At 40.3% G+C, this 9,841-nt stretch overlaps 1 protein-coding gene across 1 annotated transcript in view; it reads left to right on the top strand.

Moving 5' to 3' along the window:
- Positions 1–6,674: 6,674 nt before the first annotated feature.
- The window catches only part of dipk1c (divergent protein kinase domain 1C), a 63,508-nt gene continuing 60,341 nt past the window's right edge, over positions 6,675–9,841 (top strand). The window contains exon 1 of the mRNA XM_067577817.1: positions 6,675–8,649. The gene's annotated coding sequence lies outside the window, so the exon portion shown is untranslated. The remainder of the gene's footprint in view (positions 8,650–9,841) is intronic.

Here is a 9,841-nt window from a genome sequence, read left to right as displayed (position 1 = left end):
CTTCAAGAGCAGCAGCCTGAAGCGCCTCTGTGTGTGTTTGTGTTTGTATTACTCATGTTGTGGGGACATCTGTTTACACAGTCACACTGTGGGGACCTGTCTTTGTTTTGGTCAAGTCCTCATAAAGAAAATCATTAAATTTTAGTGTGACAACTTGGTTTAATGTGAAAGTAAGTCTCCAGGAAATGAATGTCAGTCAGTGTAACATCCTCTTAAGTGATGGAAACATGACTGTGTGTGTGTGATAATACCTCCAATGCAAACAAATGCATGTACTTCAATGAATAATTCACCCACTTTCAACCTAATTTAAGCAGCATGAAGAGTTCTTGCTTTCTTCTCCCCTGAAAAACACATTCTCCTCAGACTGAACTTCAGGAAACATGAAGGTGAAAATCTCTGAGACTTTTGCTAAGTCAGCAACTTGTGAATATATGTTTTAGTCAATTAATGCACCTGTGAGATAAGTAGCTGCCCTTAACGAGCGACCTTAGATAATTGGCTGCGGCTAACGAGGAGCCTGTGATAAGTGGCCGGCTGCAGCATGGCGGCTTAGATGAGTGGATAATGTTAACGAGAATACTGCTCTGTGATCGACTGCCAAAAGCAGCAGAGACGAGCTCGCCGCGCGCCAGATGGTTTAATTGGCAATTACAGGGACAAAAAGAATATTCAGAGAGGCCGTCTGACCGGCCGCAGTCATCTTTAAAAAATGGACGTGGATTCTGCTGCTGGATGCAGTCTCTACTTTCAGAGAACAGGTTTCTCTTCCAGGTTTTTCCCATCCTGTCTGTCTTCAGCATCAGCCCCTCTTCTCTGTCTCACAGTCTTTGTCTCTTGTCCTTATTCATTCTACATTCAATGTCCGATCAACCATTTGGTGGACATTTTTATTGTGTGGCCCAAAGCAGCTACACACAACAAGGTGTCCTCCCTCATATACAAATAAAACATACAAGACAGACTCGGTTATTTCTATATCAGGGCCCTGTTCTTCAAACGTCAAATGTGGTTTAACTAATTCAGGCTAACACACTGTTATCAGGCTAAAATAATCCTGTTTGAGGATTGATTTGTTAATCCTGGATGACCTTATCTTGAATAACAAAAGGAAATTGAGTAGAGAGTTGAAACCATGATCAATGCTGATCATGCGATTGCAGTTAAATGAGTTAAATGTGTTGTGAACAAGCAGCAGATCCACGTCTTGAGGCAGAAGTACTTTAAAGTGCTAATGACAGCTGCCAGATGCTCCAACTGACTCCCATTCAAAAAGCCTCAACTTCTCATGAAATACTGAGTCAATCATTTTTTTCAATGAGTCATTATGGTCAATTCAGGCCCTCTAATAAGTGTGCTGGTGGTCATTTTGGAAATTATTGCTCTATTAAAAACATTTGAAGACTTATAGTCTATGTCTATAGTCTATATACTCTATGAGTTGTTAACAGCTCCACCAAATAGTGATTTTTCCCTCTAAACTTCTCACATACTTTCATTTCAATAAATGTTCAAATGATCCAATATTTCAGCAAAAATCAAAGATGAGAGAAAAAGTCCAAAAACTGAAAACAGATTTGTGTATCAGAACTTTGTTTTTTCTTCTTTCCTCTCCCATTAATCATCTCACCACCCCTCAGATTTATCTGCTGACCCTTTGGAGGGGCCCGACCCCTAGGTTGGGAACCACTGGACTAAACTAGCTAACTGTATATAAAGTAGTGTAAACTAGCTCCACCTCCAGCAGCTACAACAGTAACATGCTGCTCTAACACTGATGCTTCACTATTAATAATCTAATGATGTCATATATAATAATATATCAGTCAGAGGGACCAAACCACTACTTTTAGTGCAATACTTTAACTACATCAAGCTCATAATACTTATGTACTTTTACTGCAATACTTTAACTACATCAAGCTCATAATACTTATGTACTTTTAATGCAATACTTTAACTACATCAAGCTCATAATACTTATGTACTTTTACTGCAATACTTTAACTACATCAAGCTCATAATACTTATGTACTTTTACTGCAATACTTTAACTACATCAAGCTCATAATACTTATGTACTTTTACTTAAGTAAAGGACCTCAGTACTTCTTCCACCACTGCAGTTACAACATAACTTCTAAACATCACCATTACCATGTTTTCTACTTTAATATACTATGTGCACTTATATAGAAGTACTTAGAACATACATTATGAATAAATTACAGTTATTTTCCATGGCCATTGCGTAAAAAGGCCTAATAGTTCATTCAGTAAACACTGTGGCTGCATGCAGTTTCAGTTCCTCAAATATTTTCCTCTCAAATTTGCTTATAGCTATCTACAAGTGTTTTCACATGTGCAGATTTTTGTTTTTATAAATGTAACAGCAGTTTTTTGTTTTGTTTTCAGGAGCTGGATGTAAAAAACTTTTCTGCAAAGGTTTAAAACATGGCTGTATGTGAAATTAAATTGTTAAATCAAAATGTCAGTTGATGTATAAGTTGATAAACTATCAGGACAAACATTTACAGCTTAAAGGTTAGTGTAAAAAGAATAGAAAGAATATTGTGTTTCTTGCTTTCATATTGTTCCTGTTTTTTTCCTGCTGCTCAGACTCAAAATGAAAACAAAATCTTTAATTAAAACTGCAATCCTTTGAATAAGACTCTGAATTCTGGCATTGTTGCTACACCAGAGGGCTTTTCTGTCATTCTCTCTATCTTTTAGATTAATGTTTGCAATCTCCGAGCCGACCACAGATTGCACTGAGGGCATGAGGGCAAACACAAAGAGAGAAAAAGAGACACAGTTAGCTGTAGACTAGCTGGTGAAGAAAGTGCAGCATTTAGCAGCTAAAGAGCCAGATATTTCCCTCATTGAGGGAAGTTGGTGGACACCAGACCACAGGTAACATGTTAGCCACAGCTACTTTATAAGCTGATGTTATGTTTTCAGCTTGTTCCTTAATTTTCCTCCAAGTGGCCCAGAAATAAAATAAAGTTATAATCTTCAAACCTGCAATTTTCTGTCTACAACATTAAAAATTCCCTAGCAAGTCTATCTGAATTCTGCATATTTCTTATTCATGTCAGGTTTCTGAAAGAAGGATAATGATTAAAAAAACTGAAAGTATACTATATACTACATAGTAATATGGAGTATTTTTGGAACAGGGACTAATTTAAAATGTCGTTAAAATGTAGTTGTAAAAGCTAAAGAACCACAACTTTTCTGGTTAGCTAAAATGTGAAGAAAGAACTTGACTTAAAATCATCCATTAGTGGCATTCATGATGCTCAAAGGTTAGCAGTTCAGCTAGCTAGCTTATTATGATAGCATTGTTTATGTTGAACATGGGCCTACTGTAAATGGTCAGCTAAGCTAATTAGCGGATCATGTCAACACAGAAAAGTTAGGTTGTAATTTATTAACAAGACCACTACTTGTCTACTGACATATCATCACCTTTTAAGTTAATATGTTGAACTTGTTAGCAAACAGTTGCTTATTTCCACATCCAGCAGTTACGGAGCAACATTATCATTCATGTGGAGTCGTGTTTCTGTCCACCTGGTGACTGTAAGTCCAATATTCACTCTCTTTTAGCTCTGTTTTTACTCTCTACCAACTCCTGAGGGAAATATCTGGCTCTTTAGCTGCTAAGTGCTCCACTATGTTCACCAGCTAGTCTACAGCTAACTGTGTCTGTTTGCCGTTTGGTGCTGAGCAGGTAGTGTACAGTGACTTTTTACAGCTTTTTCTCTGAAAACGACGCTATGAGAGCGCTGAGAGTGAACCAGAACAGTAAAGTTGCAGCTGGACAGATAAACAATGAGCTGAAACTCACTATAAAGCTCCGTAAAGCCAAGAGGAGCTGCAGAGTCACTGATAATTCTCTGTAGATTCATCACTACGAGCGACGACCTACTGATAACCTCTTTAAGATTTCAGTCTTGGTGGATTTGGCAACACCTGTGGTTAGAGGTGGTAACAGCAGGTGTGTTTTAGGAGTAATTTTTATTTCATAACAGTAAACAGGCTTGAGGAGTTATGGAATACATGGAACACTGTTACGCAATTAGGATACAAAAAAAGGAGGGCTAACTGTATTCCGTTAAAGGCACAGAAAAAAGGACGATCAGATTACTGATACATTTAGTAAAAATTATTAGCAGGATTACAATTTTAAAATACAATTTAAAATAAAGAACGATATTCTGCCATGCACTGTAAACGTAAGCAGAGCAGGAACGAGGAGGCAAAATAACTCACTGATTCACCATGGATGTATAAAGAGAACATAGCGGCCAAACCGTGTAACGTCACGTGATGCACACTGGCTCATCCGTAAATCAGCGAATACATTTTTTTGAGCATCACAACCCCCGCGAAATGACTCGTTTCGCTATCAGAATTAAATCCGTTCAGTCCGATCACATTTCAAAAGCCTAATAGAGCCGTATGATTGAATTGTTTTATCCCCATTCAAGTTAGCTGGAGGGCTAAACTGGAAGTAGCTGGCTCGGCCAGCGAAAGTCACTAGTGCGCTCGCTGTATGGGCCACACAATGCGGAAGATCCGGGTAAGTTAAAAGAGAGTTTGAGTATATGACATCTTGTAGCGTCACCGAGATGACTGTATGTATGTGTGATGTGCCCAGAGCTGACAGCACATCAGTGGTCGCCGAGCATGTTCAATACTGAATGAGTTAGAGGAAACGTATCACGCAGATAGAACCGAATAAAAGGACACGGTGAAGGCCATAATGCTGTAACACATATGTCTGCCATTGCCATTCCTCTGAGAAGAGCTGTGGAGGAGGATGAAGCTCTTGTAGAGTGGGCACGAATACCCGGGGGGGGGGTCTTCCCCTGCTGCGACATACATTATACCTGTGTGATAGATTCACACAGCCAGTGAGCCAAGCGCTGTTTCATCAGAGTCTTTCCCTGAGAATGTTCTCTGTAATGCACATCATGTGTCGTGCACTTTCATTTTAGGTTTCTAGGCTACTGCCTGAATTTGCTTAATGAAAAGCAAGTTTTTCTATAAAAATACACTTAGCAGAGGACACATTATTGATGCTAAAAATCTTGGTTTCCCTGTTTTTTTTTCTAAGGTTACATTGTTCTGTTGTCTTACAGAATACACTTAAGTAAAAGTCATTTTATTGATATTTCTTTTCTCTTGTCTTTATTTGCATATTTGGTATTGAGGTAATCCAAGAGTAACGGAAAGTAATCAAGTTATGTTATTTTAATAGTGTGATCCTTGGATCAGGTTACTGCTTACATTTTTTAGGTTAGGGTTAGGGTAAGGATTAGGGTTAGGAGTTAGAGTTAGGGTTAGGGGGTAGGATTAGGGTTAGGGGTTAGAGTGAGGATTAGGATTAGGGTTAGGGTTAGAGTTGGGGTAAGGATTAGGGTTAGGGGTTAGAGTTAGGGGTTAGGATTAGGATTAGGGTTAGGGGTTAGAGTTAGGGGTTAGGGTTAGGGGTTAGGGGTTAGAGTTAGGGGTAAGGGTTAGGATTAGGGTTAGGATTAGGGTTAGGGTTAGGGGGTAGGGTTAGGGGTTAGAGTTAGGGTTAGGGTTAGAGTTGGGGTAAAGATTAGGGTTAGGGGTTAGAGTTAGGGGTTAGAGTTAGGGGTTAGGGTTAGGGGTTAGGGGTTAGAGTTAGGGGTTAGGGTTAGGGGTTAGAGTTAGGATTAGGGTTAGAGTTAGGATTAGGGTTAGAGTTAGGATTAGGGTTAGAGGTTAGGATTAGGGTTAGGGGTTAGGGGTTAGAGTTAGGATTAGGGTTAGGGTTAGGGTTAGGGTAATTAATAATTACATATAACAGGTAATTGATAATTGTATCAGAATACATTTTTAAAGTTACCCTCCCAACCCTGTAAACAGACATGGAGAAGTGTGGAGAATTTGAACTGGAGATGTGATTATGTGGTACACTTTCTGAGACCACAGAGTACAAAACCACACTGATTACCAGTCTGGTGTGTACTCCTACAGAAGCTGACCTCACACACAAACACACACACACACACACACACACAAGTGCATTTCCAAAATACCCACCTCAAACATTTTTTACCCCTGAAGACATCAAACTCCACATCAAGCGGCCTCCGCTGGGCTGCCCTGTCTTTATGTTTGTGAACTTTATTGGCATTTTTACAAAAGGGCAATTACCAACATGCCTTGGGCCTCTGAGCTGTTTTTATTGGAGCGTTTGTCATGTACGGCACAGGAGGGAGAGGAGGGGGGGAGGAAGCGGGGAAGAAATGGAAAGCGATGGGAAGGAAAGAAGGGAGATAAATGGAGTGAGCTTTTAATTTGGCTAGGCTCCGTGAAGCTGCATGTGGGGACTGATCCTTAGCAAAGGCTTGCTGCCGTGGTAACGGGGTAAAACGTGGGAGGAGCAGGAGGGGGGGTGGGGGGGGTCAAAGAGAAGGAGAGAGAGAGAGAGAGAGGTACAGTAGCATGTAAATATAAGAGGGGGGTGAGGAAGGGGAGGAGAGAGGAGGTTTGAGAGGAGGGACGCCGGAAGATACGCCTTCACGGAGACACACACAAACACACACACACACGCACACACACAAACACACACACACACACGCACACACACACACACACACACACACACACTTGATAGGAAAGGAAAGAAAAAGGAAAAAGCTGGGAGTGCAGTAGACTGAAAGGAGGAAGGAAGAGGCTGAACGAACAAGCCTGAGTGCGACACACACACACACACACACACCTTACATACACACACCCACCCACCCACACACACACACACACACACACACACACTTTGCTCCAGCCAGGCAGTGTGTGGAGCGTCAGACAGACGGGGAGAGAGAGCGAGGCAGCAGCAGCAGCAGCACTGTGAGGAGAAACCAGAGCCGCTGAAACACCAGACGTCTGCCGGAGCTGCCTGACAGTCCTAAATCAGGGTTTACAGCAACATTTGATGTCAGTTGTGATCCTCAGTGCTGACAGAAGGCTCGTCTCCTGGTGGGAAAGTCCTACAGTTGATCTCCCCGAGCATCTTTACGGACTGAGACCTGCTCCAGAGAGTTTTCACTCAAAACAGACATCTGAAAGGATACAGCAGGATTGCACTCTCTTTCACAAGGAGAGTTTAATCATCTGGACTTTGCAGACAACCTGCAGACTTTCTGACAATTCTTGAGTTTACTTCAGTAGGTTTTGTAGAGTTGAATGTCTGATATAATCCTATTTTTTTTTTTTTTTTTTTACAGTTTTGTTACTCTCTTCAAAGGAAAACCAGACAACTAAAGGACCCACAAGCCGCAAGGATTACTCAGTATTTTTTGATTTCTTTTTCACAAAGGGAGAAGTTATCAGTATTTTGCAGACAATTTGCAAACGACCTTGTGGATAATTTCAGTAGTTGTTGAAGAGTTAAAAGTCTGAGCTAATCATGGTTTTGGAGTTTTAAAAACCCATAGGATTTACAAGCAGCAGGATTGCAAATATTTTTAGGATTTCTTGTTCACAAATGAAGGAGAGAAGTTTAGTCATCTGGACTTCGCAGACAACCTGCTGACAAATTTATTTCAGTAGCTGAAGAATGCTGGTTTTTTGAGTTTTGTCCATCACACCAAACTAAAACCAGACGACTGACGTACCTACAAGCAGCAGGATTACAAACCTTTTTCACAAAAGAGGTCATTTGAGTCATGAGTTTACAGACAATCATTCATTTAATTTAATAGGTTTTAAGTTAAAAGTCTGAGCTAATCCTGATTTTGGAGTTTTGATCATCACTTTAAAGGAAAACCAGACAACTAAAGGACCAACAAGCAGCCCGATTACAAAGAGTTTTTTGAGTTTAATAATCTGTTTTCTGCAGACAACTTGTAAACAAAAAAAATATTCTGAAGTTGGAACTGTTTAATGATTTAACGATATCCTGACTTGCTGACAATCCTTCAGTTCAGTTCAGTAGGTTTTGTTGGATCACTTAAAGGCAAACGACAAGCACGAGGATTACAGACAGATCACAATCAGGGAGAAGTTTAATAATCCAGATTTTACAGACGAACTACCAACAATCTTTGGATTTATTTTACGAGTTGTTTTAGAGTGAAATGTCAACCAGACAACTGAAGATTGTGTTCACCTGATTTTTATTTTGCAAAGAGTAATTTGCAGTGAAATTTCATATTTTGGGAGTTTTTTGTGTCGTTTCAGAAGCAAATCAAGGACAACTTTACCCAGATCACTGACGGATCTGAAGCTGACGGGATTACAAAACCTCGTCAATTTTTACTTTTATTTTTTTCCTTTAAGTGAGAATTGTCGTTTGGATTTTGGTTTCTCTGTCATCTCATGAGACTTCTACTAAGGACACTGTCCGCTGAATCTTTTCTAAGGCAGCAAGGAGTTAACTGTGACTCTTAATGTCTTGTGGTTGCTCACCAGACTTTTGCGGACATCCTTTTACATTTTCATAGATGCATGACGGCTCTAACAGCTGCTGCTGCGACTCAAGGACTTCAAGGACTGTCTGCTGTCATTTTTTAAGAAACTGTAAAAGTTGACATTGAAGAAGCAGGATTTGGCTCTGATTAAATAGAAACTGCACAGATCGGCTTCAGAGGCCACATCGAGAGCTGGGTAAGTGAAACAAAGTGGCTGGTGGTTTTCTCTGGAGGAGGAGATTCTCAGGGTTACTTGGGGATTTTGCAGTTTGATGTTTGGCACCTGTTGCATCTGTGCAATCAACTGCAGCTACTGTCTGATTCAAGGACTCCCACTATGGTGATTTTCTGTAGAAGAGAAGTAAGTTGAGAGTTTATTATCATTTACACGTGGAGCATAATTTGGATTTTTGCTCCTTCCTGCACCCGTTCTGCCACAACTACATCAGTGAGCTCTTAATGAGAGAAGAGTCTTCAGTCATGCTACCAGCTCTGTGAGGCTGTACTGACACTTTAATGTTCACCCTTTTCACTATCCTAGTTAAGCTTGTTAGCAAGCTAATTTGCTAATTAGCCCTAAACATAAAGTAAACCTGAGGTTGATGGGAATGTCATTAGTTTTGCAGATTTGGCCATAAACCAAAGTGACAAAGGGGAATTTTGACCTCATGATGGTGCTAGATGAAAAGTCAGAGGATCACCAAAGTTTACACAATTTATCCTGAGGGGGAAATGAATGTTGGTACAAAATTTCACAGCAATCCATCCAATAGTTGTTGAGATTTCACTCAAAATCAGAAATATCAACCATCTAGTAGATGTTGAGATATTTCACAGGCTAAATGAAACTTTTGACCTCCAGGTGGCGCTAAAAGAGAAGTCAGAGGATGAGTTATCAGGATTCATCCACTGGGCACAATGAATATCTGGGCCAAATTTCATATCAATCCATCCAGTAGTTGTCAAGATATTTCAATGAAAGACAAAAATGTGCAACCCCATGGTGGCGCTAGAGGGACTGTCAGAGGATCACCAAAGTCAGTAGGATTCATCCTTTTGGGAACATGAATGTCTGCACAAAATTTCAAGGCAATCCATCAAATAGTTGTTGAGATATTTCAGTCTGGAGCAAAGTGGTGGACCAACGGACAGACTGACATTACCCTCCTTAGAGCCATGCAGCTAGTATGACTAAAAACTGCCTGCAGGGTAGAGTTAGAGTCACAGTCTTACATACTGTACATTTGAACTTGTTTAGTATGGACATACTGCAAGGATCAAATCTATGAGATCACATATAAATAGTGTTTTTATCTCCTGGGAGCAACTAAGGAACAGCTGCAGCAGCCGTAGCCTTTCTGCCACCCACATTCCCATCAACAAGAAAC

This window comes from Thunnus thynnus, chromosome 21 (genome assembly GCF_963924715.1).
Source record: "Thunnus thynnus chromosome 21, fThuThy2.1, whole genome shotgun sequence".
NCBI classification, from domain to species: Eukaryota; Metazoa; Chordata; class Actinopteri; order Scombriformes; family Scombridae; genus Thunnus; species Thunnus thynnus.
Note: the sequence above shows the minus strand (reverse complement) of the source record. Positions and strands in the feature narration are given on the sequence as shown.